The following is a 14,018-nucleotide window of genomic DNA, read 5'->3' as shown; positions in this document are numbered from 1 at the left end:
AAATTTCATCTCTCAATTTATCAATTAGCAACATTTCGTGTCTTCTAATTACAAGCTTTTCCAGTAGGTTCGTAGGTGTAATAAAGAATTGCAGAAAACGCATTTACAAATTTGTTTTATTCTTATACTTTTTGCACTCCAAAATTTGCGACTTTCTTGTGCGTGAAAATTTTCGGAGATAACTCCTCACAAATTCAAATTTGAATCCGTGTGGAGTGCTGCGATTGCGGTTCCTTCGTTGCCATGGCTACCCACTCACGTGGTCGCATCCGCTGAGTCGACGTCGGGTGTCGTCGGTGATACCCGAGCAAAAATGTTGAGTGTTGGGCACTCTTTAGATTTTAGTTATCTGTTTGCAAAAAATAAAACAGCTCGGTACAATAAACAGTTGGTTTTTGAAAAATGATTAAATGCAGAGCTGTCACAGCTGGCGCGAGTTTTGCGTTTTTTTTTTTTGGTTTTTGGTTTTGGCGTTTTGAGCGGATTTTGTGAGTTTTTACTAATCAACGGCGCGGATTTCGCAATTGATTCTAAAAGGCACTTTTAGACATGAAACTCAAAACGATCACAAAAATGAAGTACGTTTCCAAGTTAGATGTTTTTTTTATAATTTTTATTAACGTGTATTTTAACTGAAAATCTACGCCTATTCAAATTGAATTTATGAAATACTGCAATCGAGTAAACAAATGTTAATAGTCCCAGCGTAGTTTGCTAGATAATTTGAACTGCAATGGATCCCCAAAATTAATTAAGACTGGGTAGCCCATCATCAGCTTCGGTAGCCATGTTGGATATGTCACTCGAAATTTGAAAGTGATAAACTTCAGCGAACAGCGTGAAAATTTGTATGAATACAAATCACCCTATATGCTCACTTGCAATGAGCGTGATGCTACTTTTTCAGCAACATGACTACATATATGGGTAATTTTTTATTACTTGAAAAACGCGATGCAAATCATTAAAAAGCAAAAAGTCAATGATTCCTATGAAAACTCAGTTATGCATCATGTTAACTTTAAATTTCCTAAACACCTCCTGTTCGATTTCTTGGTGAAAATATTGAAACCATTTCTGTCTAGGTCAATTTTAGGCTTGTTGCCAAATGTAAAAATTTTTATATTGCCGAAAGCCTTGGGGCCTCAGCTTTCATAATAATTTTTCATACATAGTCGTAGCAAGGAAAAACGATAAAAAGGGGCTTTTCAAAGAGGGGCACCTCCATAAAAACAGCGTTACACTAATTCAAATGCTTATATCTTTGCTGTTAATCCACATAATTACAATTTTCTTTCATAATTGGAAACCGCCAACACTCACCTTGCTAGAAAAAATATCGAACACAGTCGTAGCAAGGATAAGGGCAAATGGGGGGCACCCCATTTATGTGTTCGCCAAACATATAAAAAATTATATCATCCCCGTTTTGCAAGCAAACCATGATTTTCTTTCACGGTCAGAATCTTCAGGTGAGGTACTTCCAAGAAAAAATGCAAATCATGGGCGGAGCTAGGCAAAACAGTAATAAGGGGCAATTCTTTCAAAATCGTCCAAAAATTTCAAAAAATCATAACTTGACCATAAAATATCAAATAATCAATTTTCTTGCGCCAATTAGAAGCTAAGAAGCTATGCACTATCAAGAAAATCATCACACATAGGCGTAGCCAGTGATATGGGCTTGCAAGGGGCACAGAAATTGAGTTCTCAAATCAGTACACATAATCAATATTCCATACTAATTTCTCAGTCATCAAATCTAAATTTATTCTTTCTTTTTTTACCACTGTAAGCCACCAGAACCCACCTTGAAAGGATTAGGCATAGTCGTAGTAAGGAAATAATAAAGGGGGTGGGGGGAGAAAGGTGACTTTAAATATTTCTCAAAAGTTGCCGCTTCGCTGGTTAATGTCTTTCTTCCACGATAAGCATCTTGAGATGATGAACTTAATAGGGAAAAACAAAATACAATACATAGGCGGAGCTAGGGAAATAGTAATGAGGGGCAGCAACTAGAAAAATATACACAAATTTTAGAAAGCAATAGCTCAACAAATTCTCATTTTCCTCCACAAATAAAATGACAGGAATCTTTCTTTATTGGAAAAAAATATCACACATAGTCGTAGCCAGTAACATGGGTTCATACGGAACATTTAATTTTAAAATCAGTTTACTAACATGCACTATTTATTTTTCTATTACCAAATGATCTTCTAAAAATGGGATGGGAAGGTAGTTTCAGGTGTTCCCCAAACCTTTTCATTTCCTTCACAAATCCTTATGCCCATTTTCGTGTTCAACAAGAATCGCTCAAGATATTTCTCGATGGATGCTTATAGAAACTACCTACAGAGAATATTATTTGAATCATTTCTCATCAACTGCGTACTGCGATGCATGAAAAACGGTTTCTTAGGAAACACACGCAATGAATTTCCTATGCATCAAGATAGGCCCATATATTCCTACTGAACTGCAAAAAGCCTTTTGGTAAAAAAAAAAACATTAAAATAACACAAAAAATAGACAAAGTTGAGAAACTAGTAATAAGGGGCAACCACTTAAATCAATTACTCATACGGAAGACATAAAGAATGAAAAAAGAAGTTCAAAGGGATTTTTACGATTTTTTGACACCGCCACCCCCCCCCCCTGTAAGATTTTTTGTATGAGAGCCCAAATATTTTTGTGTGGCGCGTAAGATTTCTCGAACCCCCCCTCCCCCCATAAACCCTTACGCAATTAATGGACAGTCCCTTTAAAACTCTTCCAGCAATTCCTACTAGGATTTCTCTTGAAACACCTTCTATGAAATCTCCTGAAGTTCTTGGAATTCTTCCAGAAAATTCTTCAAGAACTTTTTGTGGGATCATTCAATGCAATATTCCATGGATTATTCCAGAAGTTCCTCCAGTGATTTCTTCAGGAACATCTTCACAGATTTTATCCAGAAATTTCAGCTGTGATTCGTCAAGCAATTGCAACTGTGGTTCTACCAGCAATTCCTTCTAGGACTCCTCCAGAAATTCTTACTGTAATACCTCCAGTTTTCTCGTGGGATTTCTTCAGGAATTTTTTTCTAGGATTAAGCATGACAATATTCCGGACATTATTATAGAAGTTCCTCCGGTGAATTGTCTAGAAATTCTTTCAGAGAGTGTATCCAGCGATTCCTCCAGTTATTTATCATGGCCTTCCTCCAGAAATTCCAGCATGGATTCCTCACGTACTATTCCTGTGGTTCTTCCAACTATTCTTGCTTAGACTCCTCCAGAAATTCTAACTGTGGTTCTTCAGCGATTCTGCAAGGGGTTCCTCTAGAGCTTTCTTGCTGTGACCCTTCCGGGCAATCTTTCTGGAATTCTTCTAAAAATTGCCTCGGTTGTTCTGCCAGGGATTTCTTCAAGGACTCATCCAGGAAATCGTCCAGAGATGTTTATTCCTTCAGTTATTCATTCTAACTACCGTACCTCTAAGAATGATTTTAGTTATTGCATTTATCCTGGCATTCTTGCTGGAATTTTCCCGGGAAATCTTCCCGAGATTTTTTCAAAAACTTCTCCTGTGATTCCATCAGAGTCTTCTCTGTTGATTCTTTCAGAATACCTCTACCAGTTCTTTCAGGGACTTCTCGAGATATTTCTGGCCCCCCCCTGACCGAGCAACTATATTCTAACTTAACCGAAAAACTTAGATGATCAGAGCTGTTTTGACTAGTAAAAACTGCATCATCGTATTTTTTTTAATGTATGAAGGAATTCCTTCGGGAATTCTTGGATGAATATCTTCGAAAATTCCTGAGGGTATTCCTTCGGAAATACCTGGAGGAATTCTTTTGGAAATTCCTGAAGTAATTCCATCCAAAATTCCTGGAGGAATCCCTTCGCAAATTCCTGGAAGAATTCCATCGGAAATTCCTGCAGGAATTCCATCGGAAATTTCTGAAGGATTCCTTCGGATGAATTCCTGGAAGAATTCTTTCAGAAATCCATAGAGAAATTCATGAGGAAATCCTTAGGTGAATTCCTTACGAAATTCCTGGACAAAATAATTCCAAACTTCCTGGAGGAATGCTTTTGGAAATTCCCGGAGGAATTCCTTCGGAAATTGCTGGTCGAATGTCATTGAAAATTCCTGGAGGAATTCCTTCGGCAAGTCCTGAAGGAATTCCTTCGGAAAGTCGTGGAGGAATTTTTTCGGAAATACTTTTTAGATTTTTTTTGGAAATTCTTGCAGGAATTCCTTCGGAAATTCCTAGCGGAATTCCAGGAGGAATTCCTTCGGAAATTCCTGGAGGAATTCTTTCAGAAGTTTCGGGAGGAATTCCTTCGGAAATTGCTGGACGAATTTCATTGAAAATTCCAGGAGGAGTTCCTTCGGAAATTCCTGCAATAATTCCTTTACGAATTCCTGGAGGAATTCTTTCGGAAATTCCGGGAGGAATTTCTTCGGAAATTGCTGGACGAATTTCATTGAAAATTCCAGGAGGAGTTCCTTCGGAAATTCCTGCAATAATTTCCTCGCCAATTACTGCAGGAATTCCTTCGGAAATTGCTGGACGAATTCTTTTGGAAATTCTTGGAGGAATTCCTTCGGAAATTCCTGGAGGAATTCCTTCAGAAATTCCTGGAGAATTTTTTTCGGAATTTTTTTTCAGATTTTTTTTTTGGAAATTCCTGGAGGAATACCGTCGTAAATTCGTAGCAGAATTCCTTCGGAAAATCCTGAAGGAATTCTTTCGGAAATTCCGGGAGGAATTCCTTCGGAAATTCCATTAGGAATTCCTTCAAAAAATTCCTGAAGGAATTCTTTCAGAAATTTCGGGAGGAATTCCTTCGGAAATTGCTGGACGAATTCCTTTGGAGATTCTCGGAGGAATTCATTCTGAAATTCCAGGAAAAATTCCTTTAGGAATTCCTGGAGGAATTCTTCCGGAAATTCCTGAAGGAATTCCATCTGAAATTGCTGGACGAATTCCATTGGAAATTCCTTCCAAAATTCTTGGTGGAACCCCTTCGCAAAATCCTGGAAGAATTCCTTCGGAAATTTCTGGAGAAATTCCATCGGAAATTCCTGAAGGACCTCGTTCGGAAATTACTGGAGGAATTCCATCAAAAATTCCTTGGCGAGGTCCTTCGAAAAGCATGGATGAATACTTTCGGAAATTTCTGGAGGAATTCTTTCAGAAATTCCGGGAGGAATTCCTTCGGAAATTGCTAGACGAATTCCTTTGGAGATTCCTGGAGGAATTCATTCGGAAATTCCAGAAGGAATTTCTTTAGGAATTCCTGGAGGAATTCTTTCGGAAATTCCTGGAGATTTTTTTTCGGAAAGTCTTTTTGGATTTTATCTTTGGAAATTCCAAGAGGAATTCCCTCGAAAATTCATGGAGGAATTCCTTTACAAATTCCGTTAGGAATTCCTTCAAAAATTCCCGGAAGAACTCTTTCGGAAATTCCGGGAGGAATTCCTTCGGAAATTGCTGGACGAATTTGTTTGAAGATTCATGGAGAAATTCCTTTGGAAATTTCTGCAGGATTTTTTTTCGGAAATTCTTAGGGGAATTTCTTCGGAAATTCCTGGAGAAATCCCTCCGGAATCTCTTGGATTCATTCCTTCTGAAATTCGTGGAGCAATTATTTCGGAAATTCCTGGAGGAATTCCTTCGGAAATTCTTGAAGGTATTTCTTTTAAAATTCCCGGAGGAATTCCATTGGAAATTACTGGAGGAATTCCTTTGGAAATTCCTTCGGAAATTCCTGGAGAAACTTTTTTGGAAATTCCTGAAGGATTTTTTTGGGAAATTTCAGGAAGAATTCCTTCAGAAATTCCAGGAGAAATTCTGTCGGAAATTCCTAGAGAAATTCCTTTGGAAATTTCCAAAGGAATTTCTCCATGAATTGCCGATGTAATTCCACCAGGAATTTTGCGAAAGAGTTTCTTCAGGATTTTCCGAATGAATTCCTCCATGTATTTCCGAGAGAATTCCTCCAGGAATTTCCGTTGCAATTCCTCCAGAAATTTCCGAGGGAAATGCTCCAGGAACTTCCGGAGAAATTCCTCCAGGAAATTTCGGAAAAAATCCTCCATAAATTTCTGGAGGAATTACTCTAAGAATTTCCGGAGGAATTCCTCCAGGAATTTCCGAAGGAATTCTTCCAAAAATTTTCAAGGGAATTCCTGTTGGAGTTTTCAAAGGATTTCCTCCTGGAATTTCCGAAGGAATTCCTTCATGAATGCCCGAAGAAATCTCTCCATGAATTTTCGAAGAAATTCCTCCATGAATTGCCGAACAAATTCCTCCAGGAATTTTGCCAAGGAATTTCTAAAGGATTTTCCGAAGGAATGCCTCCATAAATTTCCGAAGAAATTCCTCGAGGAATTTCTGGAGGAATTCCTCCAAGAATTTCCGAAGAAATTCTTCTAGAAATTTTCAAAGGAATTCCTCATGGAATTTTTAAAGGATGTCCTCTTGGAATTTCCGAAGGAATTCCTCCATGAATGTCCGAAGGAATTCCTCCATGAATTTCCGAATGAATTCCTCCAGGAATTTTGCGAAGGAATTTCTATAGAATTTTCCGAAGGAATTCCTACATGAATTTCCAAAGGAATTCCTCCAGAAATTTTCCGACGGAATCCCTCCACGAAGTTTCGAAGAAATTCCTCGAGGAAATACCGAAGGAATTCCTCCATGAATTTCCGAAGGAATTCCTCCAGGAATTTTGCGAAGGAAATCCATTTGGAAATGCATTTTCCGAAGGAGCTCCTCCTTGCCCCAGACATTTTCCGTAAGAATTCATTCACGAATTTCTGAAGAAATTCCTCCACGAATTTTCAAAGGAATTCCTCCAGGAATTTCCTGAGATATTCCTCCATGAGTTTCTTCAGAAATTTCCGGAGGAAATCCTCCAGGAATTTCCGAAGCAGATCCTCCAGGAATTTTCAAAGAAATTCCTTCTGCAATTTCCGAAGGAATTCCTTCTGAAGTTTCCGAATGAATTACTTCATAAATCTTCCAGCAATTTCCGAAGGAATTCCTCCTGGAATTTCCGAGGGAATTCCTGCAGTAATTTCCGGTGGAATTCCTCCAGGGATTTTCAAAGGAATTTCACATGGAATTTTCAAAGGATTACCTGCCGGAATTTCTGAAGGAATTCTTTCATGAATGTCCGAAGGAATTCCACCAGGAATTTTCAAAAGAATTTCTCCAGGAATTCCTTCACAAATTTTCGAAGGAGTTGCTCCATAAATTTCAGAAGGAATTCCTCCAGGACTTTTGCGAAGAAATCGCTCAAGGATTTTCTGAAGGAATTCTTCCATGAATTTCCGAAGGAATTCCTCCAGAAATTTCAGGAAGGAATTTCTCCAGGTATTTCCGAAGGAATTACTCCAGGAATTCCCGAAGGAAATCCTCCACGAATTCTCGAAGGAATTCCTCCAAGAATTTCCGAAGGAATTCCTTCAGGATTTTCCCGAAGAATTCCTCCATGAGTTTCTTACCTTGAAATACCTCCAAAAATTTCCGAATGAATTCTTCCAAAAATGTTTGACGATTGTCCTCAAAAAATTTCCTTAGGATTTTCTCACATAATCCCCAAACGTGTTTCTGAAGGAATGTTTGAAGAAGTTTCTCGAGTTTTCGTAGGAATTCCGTAATACATTTTTGAAAGAATTTCTTGAGGAATTTCCGAAGAAACTTCTCAAGGATCTTTCGCTGGAATTTCTTGAGGAATTTTGTTAAGGTTTATGAAAAAAACGAAAAAAATCCTACACGAACTTATCAAATAATTTCTCACGAAATTTCCGAAGGTATTCCATAAGACATTTCAGACATATGTCAAAAAAATTTCCAAACTAACTCTTTTAACAATTTCCGAATTTTCCTTATCAAGGCATTTTTAAAGGAATACTTCAAAGAATTTCCGAATGAGTCCCTCTAGGAAATAAAAAATCACAAAAAGTATTTCTTCAGGAATTTCCGAAATATTTTTTCAAAGAAGTTTTGAAAGATTTTTAAAGAAATTCCTTATGGGATTTCAGAAGGGATATCTCATGAGACTTTTAGTGGGTTTTTTTTTAATGTTTTCGAAAGAATTGCTTCAGGAATTTGGGAAAGAATTCTCACATAAATTTCCGGATGAATTCCTCCAAGAATTTTTGAAGGTATTCCTCAAGGAATTTTCAGAAGAATTCCTCACGAAAATCACAGTGATTTTTCAATTTCCTGTTTTCCATGACAAAAACGCTTTTTCAATGCTTTTAAAGTCCATGTTATCAGGTTATATTACGGAAAACTGTTTAACATCTTTTTCTGACAATATTTGCCTAAAATGTACGTCGTTTTAATGAATTTCGAAATGGTTCAAATTAAGATTACAATTTGACTAGTTCAAAGTTTGATTTCTTACCCAATCCAAAATCGAAACTGTTTAATGGTAGATCTTCAACAGCGTTGCAGTGTTTATCGGCTCGTAGTTACCATCCGAAAAATCGCAATGCAAGGCTTAAAATATCTAAGCTCGTGATGCACGATCTTTATCTTATTCTGTTCAAGTGATGATGATGATGATGATGATGATGATGAAAGTGTACCCATCAACATCGCAAGGATTACCTATGGCTGCAGAATCATTCCGGAAGGGAATGATCTACCTGTTGGTTTGTTGTAGCAGGGTGAGTTAAAATCGCTGAATTCCTTCGGTAGTCAACAAAAAGTTGCTAGCTCATGACAAAAGACTGGCTACTCCACGAACTTAAGTCCGGTCATCAATTCATAAAACTCCCGTAGGCTACCCCTCCCCGTGTGTGTGTAGACCCAGGAATATGAACATTAAAATTTTAGAATATTATAAAACAGAATATTGCGAAAGAGCGTAAGTAAAGATGTATAGTGGAAAATATTGGAATACAATAAAAATAAATTACCTGATTACACCTGAGAGAGTATGGAGGATTATGAAGTTAACCTTTATCTTATTCTGTTCAAGTTGGGATAAACTTATGTCGCATTGAATGGATTGTCGCAACAAATGCCGGTTGCGACATTGTCATTATTGTTGCGCAATGATTGAATTATGATTCAGTGTGCCCGTATGGCGCCCAAGTCTCCCAAATAAATGAACAACAAAAAACTGGGACACCATCAGGGATTAAAATAAGGATTCTTTGGCGAAACTACTGCAGAGATTTCATGAAAAACTTCTCAAAAGAATCGTTTAAGAATCCTTCCAGAGATTTCTTCATAAATTTATCTGAAGGTTCCATTAGCAAATTCCTGCAGGTGCTTATACGGGAATTTCACCTGGAATTCTTTAAGAAACTACCTTTGGGAAATTCGTTGCAAAATTCCATGAATGATTTTTCTAGAAATTCTGCGAATAATACTCTCAGCTTATAGCAATTTATACAATAAATTTCATCGGGAATTTGTTAAGGAATTTCATTGTATTTTTTAGAGATTCCCTGACAAATTTCTTAAATAATTTGCAGAATTCTTCTTAAGATTTGTTCAAAAGTTCATCCAATAGTTTTTTTTTGTGAACTTGTCTAGGTATTCCACCGATTTTTTCAAGTATTCTTTGCTGAAGTTTTACAGTAACTACATGTTTCTTTAGCAATTCGTAGGAGAATACATCAAAAGATATTTTTTGGGCAGCCATTCAGGCATTTTTTTGGTATACTGATTTAAAAAATCATTAGAAATCTCTATAGGGATATTTTGGGTAACTTATCCAGATACTTTATTACGGAATTAACCCAATGATTCTATCGTATTCCGAACATATTCCAAAGAATGAGCATCAGTTGAAATTTACGAAAAAAAAAGAAATAAAAAAAAATAGGTACATTTTCTAGAAATTATTTTGGTATTTTTGAATACTACCTTTAGGAAACCCTAGAAGAATTTCTCAAGGGTGTCAGTATGAATTCTTACAGAATTTCTATCAGTAGTGTTGTAGTACTACAACAAGAAGTTCTGCAGGGATTTGTTGAAGCATTTTTAGATAATCTTTCCTGGAAATTGAGGAATCTTAGGAGAATTTCCCCTGAGATTCAACGGATTCGTTGCAAAATTGCAGCAGAGATTCCTTGAGGATCTTTTTTTATGAATTATATTGGGAGTTCCCCGAGTAATTTCATCGTGAATTTCTTCAGAGATTTTTTAATGAATTTCTCCATACGTCCTAAGGAATTGTACAAAGGATTTTTTTCAGAGATTCCTTCAGAAATGCACCTAATAATTAAATTGGTTACATATCTATTTATCTCATTGCATGTTTCCGTAGGGATTGCATAGGCCATTTCCCCTGGAATACCTCAGTGAATTTCTTGAGGTATTCGTTGGGGGATGCCACCATGAGGAATTCTTCCAGACAGTCTTTCAGAAATCTCTCCGTCAAGTCATGAGACATTTCTCAAAAAAGTCCATTTCTTCAAGAGTTTCTCATCATTCAAGAATTGTTTTGGGAATGCTTCGATGATTCCATTAGAATGTTATTCTGAAATTCTCTCAAAGGATGAGTTTAAATAATGAATTCATTCAATTGTGTATTATCAATTATGTATTATCTTAACCTAGAATGGAAAAAAAAAAACAAGTTCATTATTTTTTTTAAGTATCGTGGCTTCAACAACGTGTGATATTTTCCTCAAAATTCTTAGATTTTTATTTGTGAAGAAAATTGAGAATTTATTGAGAATTGTGTGTTTTTTTTTTCTAGAAACTTTCCCTTATAACTATTATTCCTAGCTCCGCCTATGTATTGTATTTTGTTTTTCCCTATAAAGTTCATCATCTCAAGATGCTTATCGTGGAAGAAAGACATTAACCTGCGAAGCAGCAACTTTTGAGAAATATTTAAAGTCACCTTTCTCCCCCCCCCCCCTTTTATTATTTCCTTACTACGACTATGCCTAATCCTTTCAAGGTGGGTTCTGGTGGTAAAAAAAGAAAGTGGCTTACAGTGGTAAAAAAAAGAAAGAATAAATTTAGATTAGATGACTGAGAAATTAGTATGGAATATTGATTATGTGTACTGATTTAAGAACTCAATTTTTGTGCCCCTTGCGAGCCCATATCACTGGCTATGCCTATGTGTGATATTTTTCTCGATAGTGCAAGATTCTTAGCTTCTAATTGGCACAAGAAAATTGATTATTTGTTACTTTATGGTCAATTTATGATTTTTTGGAATTTTTGGACGATTTTGAAAGAATTGCCTCTTATTACTGTTTTTCCTAGCTCCGCCCATGATTTGCATTTTTTCTTGGAAGTACCTCACCTGAAGATTCTGACCGTGAAAGAAAATCATGGTTTGCTTGCAAAACGGGGATGATATAATTTTTTATATGTTTGGCGAACACATAAATGGGGTGCCCCCCATTTGCCCTTATCCTTGCTACGACTATGTTCGATATTTTTTCTAGCAAGGTGAGTGTTGGCGGTTTCCAATTATGAAAGAAAACTGTAATTATGTGGATTAACAGCAAAGATATAAGCATTTGAATTAGTGTAACGCTGTTTTTATGAAGGTGCCCCTCTTTGAAGAGCCCCTTTTTATCGTTTTTCCTTGCTACGACTATGTATGAAAAATTATTATGAAAGCTGAGGCCCCAAGGTTTTCGGCAATATAAAAATTTTTACATTTGGGTTTTAAACGAAGAAGATATGATGCTTCGAAAATTAGTGTAACGCTAATTTTAAGCACCGTCGCCTGAGAGTTAATAACATTTATTAACTCAATCATCATGATTTTTTGCCTGAAACTGCACTAATATATTACACTTATTTTCAGAAATTAAATCGTGAATTTCTCAAAAAGTTTTTGATGTTTTCATGAAATTCTCATGAAATGTTTATGAAAATTGCGTTTTTTGGGATTTTAAGACAAATTCTTCCAAAACGTTTACAAAAATGTTCCGTTCCCGTTTTTACAACTGTTTTTGTTATGGAGACGCATTAGTAACATTAGCCCAGCCGAGAAAACTGACCTTCACAAACGTGTTCTAGACGAGCGAGGTTGCATCAAGAAAGGCGAAAATACCGTCTCGAAAGTTTTAAGCAATGTCCAAGCTCTTTTTTTGATGCAGTGATTGGAAACCAAATTCTATCTGGAATGCAACAAAATACAAAAGTTGATTTTCTCTGATTTTTTTTTTTGTTTATATGAACTTAATTTATCGAGAACTATATTATCTAAATCAAAGGAGAAAATATAAGAGGACAATGTGGATTTTCCTACGAAAAGTTCTGTAATTCTCTTATTACGACTTCTGCAAGTTCTATTGAATCCATTAAGAAATTTCTGATTGATTTCGGGTTTAAAATATTCATTGAAGTAACCTGTAATAAAAATTGTAACTTTTTGAAAATACTACAAAGGTAATCTTCGGAAAAGTATATTGTAGAATCCCTGATTTTTACGCCACTTCGATGACAACATTAGGGAATGAGGAGTAGTCGTAGGTGAAACTTCTGGGAAAATTATAGGCAGAGTTTTCTGAAGAAGTTGTCTTCCTTAAAGGTATTGCGATAATTAAAATGACAAATTAAAACAGACAGATAAATTGATCAAAACAAAAAAAATTTTTTTTCAATTTTCTGGTCGAATTCAGCTTGTTTGCCTATTAGTTACCACTCGTCGCAGACAATCAAGGAACGCATCGTTCGAGGCCCGCAAGTGCTCTTAAGGTATTTCATTCCACGCTGCAACTAGATGTCGCTTTTGGGCTACCACACCTTCATGTTTTTTAAGAGCAGACTTCGGCCTTCAACACACTTCAGATAGTGAAAGTCCATAGGGTTTAGGTCCGGCGCCGCTCCGAGATCAAGATGAACTCCGTAAATGTTCCATAATCGAGAGCTGTGTTTTCTTCGCTTTGTGAGCCGGGGCCGAGTCCTGTTGGAAAATTCAATCCTTAAAACCAAAATGGCGACGTGCTCACGGTTCGTGGACGTTCTGAAAAAAATAGTTCCCGATATGTATTTTGGATGATCTTAACTCCTTCAGGGACATAAACCAGCGGAGTTCGGCCATCTCGGGTGATTACGGCCCAAACCATCACCGATGAAGCATTCTGTCGCCTGGCTGCCGTCATTACGTCGGCACGGATTCGTGATCTTTCAACCAGCCTGACTCTATTGTTCTGCTTATTGACAAACTGCTGAACGGTAAAGAACTTCTCGTCGGTAAACACGATATCCGTCAACTTTTCTTCTGTGGCCTATTCAGCAGTCCTTTTGCACTTTTCCCGTTCCTGTTTCTGCGTAACTGAAAGGTCCTAAATCTTATGGATCTTGAAGGGGTTGGTCTGAAGTTTATCTTTCAGGATACGACGGAGAATTCGATCCGATATGTTGAGATCCTCTGCCAATTTGCACTACGTCGTCGTGCATTTCTCTCAAGGCGCTTCACCATGACATGTGTTACCTCAATAGCTCGATGTTCTCTACCATATCGTTTTTTGGTACTTCTGGTCTCGAGGTATCGTTTATCTGTACGGTGCACAAAACTTCTGCATACACGCAAATCGAACGAATCGAACGAATCCTTCTGACGTTTTCCAGTTCGGAACATGACATTCACGCAGCACTTCATTTTTGTTCGAGGTATTGTTTAAGATAACACTTGATAACAAAAGTGACACCAAGACACAATGTAAACAAAGTGACGTAGGATTGTTCAATTCAGTTTTATGGGCAACATACAAATGGCTGTTGAAGTAATATAGCACTATCCAGAAATTCACGAGCGCTAATGGCCGCCACAGTTATGCTCACTTTCTGGTAGGGATACAACGATCTGACGTTTGGCTTGTGTCGTTTGACAGCTGATCGATAAGTTTTATGATCGATATTATCTACCAGCTGCCAATAGACACTAGTCAAACGTCAGATTGGCTTATCCTATCTGAAAGCAAGTATGATTATGGCAGCCAGGCTTGTCCGCACTGAGCGCATGAAAATTCTGCTCTTTGGATTCACACCATCAAAATCGTCATAAATTAGACAT

General features: G+C 37.0%; 1 protein-coding gene across 3 annotated transcripts in view; it reads left to right on the top strand.

The window, feature by feature from the left end:
* Positions 1–14,018, top strand: part of LOC109404634 (POU domain protein 2) — a 415,841-nt gene that overhangs the window by 339,360 nt on the left and 62,463 nt on the right. The window lies entirely within an intron of this gene.

Source organism: Aedes albopictus, chromosome 2, assembly GCF_035046485.1.
Source record: "Aedes albopictus strain Foshan chromosome 2, AalbF5, whole genome shotgun sequence".
In the NCBI taxonomy this organism is placed as follows: domain Eukaryota; kingdom Metazoa; phylum Arthropoda; class Insecta; order Diptera; family Culicidae; genus Aedes; species Aedes albopictus.
This window is presented reverse-complemented; position numbering and strand designations above follow the sequence as displayed.